Here is a 3,140-nt window from a genome sequence, read left to right on the forward strand (position 1 = left end):
CATTGTGGGACGACGAAATGCGATTGTTTCTTAATAAGAAACTCGAACATGACTGTAAGATGACGCAGAGATGTAGTTACCGAAAGCCATCACGTTGCTGCAAAGCCAGGAACGGCACAGAATCTGGCGCCGGCGATTTGATGTCATTACTGTAATGCCGGCTGTTATTTACATTCGTTCGTGTTCCGAAACAGCCCTGGCCCGGGCTGCTGGTAAATAATACGTTGCTGCCTAAATGGCGGTCTCGTTAACACAAGTTAAGTGGCCGCCACAGCATTTATGTAAAGCTCCCTCCACCGGATCCTAAAACTCATCCTAACCACAAATTTCCTCTGATTTCACATGCTCCCATCTTCTTCAAAAGTTCCGATTTCGGAAATGCGTGCATTTCTTACTCATGAGCGTTTTAGTTTGTGTTAAGTGTAATGGCATAGTAACCAATTTGTTTATATAGGGGATATCAGAATGTGTCACAGAGAATTCCATATTGAATGACAGGCGCACTTGACGACTTCTTTCATTCCTCAGGATAGCAAACGTGCGGTCAGCATTCTGAAATTCGAATTAACTGATTTCTTCTACGAAACCACTGTTTACTCTTTTAAAACGTTAGGGCCGTCCATCTGCTCTGCGACAGAAAGCGGAGAATTACATTGCCTGGTAAAAGAAAGTGAAGCACCCGAAGAGGAAGTGGCAACGAAATCAGACTGAGAGAGTGTGTGATGTTATTTTAATGATTACTAACTCGAATCAGATTTACAGAATTTGACAGCATCGGCCCACTTATCAGTATGACGTTGTGCCCTCTCTGGCCCACATGTATGCAGTGACTCGATTCTAAGGCACGTCATAAAGCCGTTGCATTCTCTCTGAGGCAAGCTGGCCCACAGTTGTAACTGCTCGCCGATATCACGGCACTAGGATAGAGCTGACGTCAAAGCTGATGCCACCCGTGTCCTATTGTGCACAAATATTGGGACCTTGCTAACTACGGGAGCACCAAGGCATCACACAGAAAATTCATAGATATACGTTACCTGTGTGGACTAGTGTTGTCCTGTTGAAAAATAGCGCCACGATACAGTCGTATGAGTGGTAACACGTGACGGTGCACGGTGTTCTTGACGTACCGTTGTGGTGTTAGGGTTTCCTCAGTCACTACCAGCCGTGACCTGAAGTCATACCCAATGGTTCCCCACACCATGACACCAGTAGTAACACCACTGTGCCTCTCCAAACCATCAAACCAGTGGAAAAAAGGTACTCTCCCCATGTGCCACCATACTCGCTGACGATGGTCATGTGGGATGGTGTAGATCCGCAATTTATCACTGAATTCAGTGCGAAGCCATTCATCAGCAGTTCATGCTTCCCAGTCTCGCCACCACTCCAGTCGCAGCCGTTTGTGTTGTGGTATTAACGGCAGCCCATACATCGGACGGCAATTCCCTAGCCAGACAGCCGCTATTCTCCAATGAATGGTGTGGAATCACATAGGATGTTGCAGAGAGTTGTTCTCGGACGACAGGCGCAGATATGAGAGGGTTACGATGTGGTTGATGCACAATACAGTGACCCTCCCTTGTAGTGGTCAGACGTAGACGGCCGGAACCTGGACGACTGTGCCTGCCCTCAGGTTCCCATTCAGTCCAACGTCAGATCACTGTCGTATATGAATGCCACTCAAATCTCTATGTTACACGATTCTACCTTCCGGCCAGATGAAAACCCACAATGAGTCTCCTTTCAAACTCTGTCAGGTGCTGACAGCGCTGTCTCACATGAATACGCAGCATTTCTGCGTCCTACACTGATCACCCAACATCTGACGCTGTTACAGCCCTTATATACCCAAACAAGCGTGGAAACAGCACTGATAACGAACAGCACAAATGCACTCTGACGGCCGTTCCACCTGTTACAGAGAAATGCAACTCTAGTCAGTTAGTCCGCAGCTTGTGGTCTCGCGGTCGCGTTCTCGCTTGCCCAGCACGAGGTCCCGCGTTCGATTCCCGGCGGGTTCAGAGATTTTCACCCGCCTCGAGATGACTGGGTGTTTGTGTTGTCCCCATCATTTCACCATCATTCATGAAAGTGGCGAGATTGGACTGAGTAAAGGTTGGGAATTTGTACGGGCGCTGATAACCGCGCAGTTGAGCACCCCACAAACCAAACATCATCATCAGTCAGTTACATTTCCAAAGGAATTACAGACATTCGCTGCGAGTGGGCATATACTCGTATTTATATCAGTGTGGAAAGTTGAAAATTTGTGTTGGACCAGGATTCGAACCTGGGTCTCCTACTTACTAAGCAGATGCTCTGACCACTAAGCCATCCAGACAAAGTGGCCACCGCAGCTGCATGGACTACCCTTGCACGCCTCCCGTCAAACAAAAATTCTCAGCTTATCCAAACACAACTAATATAGTTCCCCTTGCCCATTACCTCATTACCGGTGGCATTTCTACGATTCCCGTAAGGCTTCCGGTCTGGCGTGCATCCGCACTGAGGAGATCATTGACCATCTTCGCTTTAATTATATATATGTGTGTGTGTTGTCTGTTTTTCGTGCATGTCCGAAAGAGCAGATACCATTTTGATTCACCAGCAACTATCAATTAAGACATAAAGGAATCACAGACATTGGCTGCGAGTGGGCATTTATTTAAGTCAACGGAAAATGTCCGAAAGAACAGACACGGACTACCCGAGTTGTGATGGCCACTGTAACCGGATCGCTTAGCGGTCAGAGTATATGCCCAGTAAGCAGCAGACCTGGGTTCGAATCCCAATCTGGCATAAATTTTCAACTTTCCCCATCCATTTAAGTTAATATCCACTCGCAGCCAATGTCCCGAATTCCTTTCTGTCTTAATTCACAGTAGCTGCTGGATCAAAATGGTGTCCTTTCTTTCGGACATGTTCGAAAGCACTGACAGCACATACATATTTACGTACTCGCCAATGTTATGTACGCGCACGTTGCGTTGATATTCGACCATGTCTTCCGGGTTCTCCACTTTATTTTATCAGGCAGTGCATCTCACTGCATCCACGGTAGACTCCTAGTGAAGGTGGTTTGTCGTTTTCTTCCTCCGATCACCGTACGTAATGTGTCAGGCGTATAGGTAATTGTG

General features: G+C 47.1%; 1 non-coding gene across 1 annotated transcript; it reads right to left on the reverse strand.

The window, feature by feature from the left end:
• Positions 1–2,272: 2,272 nt before the first annotated feature.
• On the reverse strand, positions 2,273–2,345 carry Trnat-agu (transfer RNA threonine (anticodon AGU)). The gene has a single exon. It is a non-coding gene; the product is annotated as a tRNA-Thr (tRNA).
• Between the last annotated feature and the right edge of the window lie 795 nt (positions 2,346–3,140).

The sequence above is a fragment of the Schistocerca cancellata genome, chromosome 4, assembly GCF_023864275.1.
Source record: "Schistocerca cancellata isolate TAMUIC-IGC-003103 chromosome 4, iqSchCanc2.1, whole genome shotgun sequence".
Taxonomy (NCBI): domain Eukaryota; kingdom Metazoa; phylum Arthropoda; class Insecta; order Orthoptera; family Acrididae; genus Schistocerca; species Schistocerca cancellata.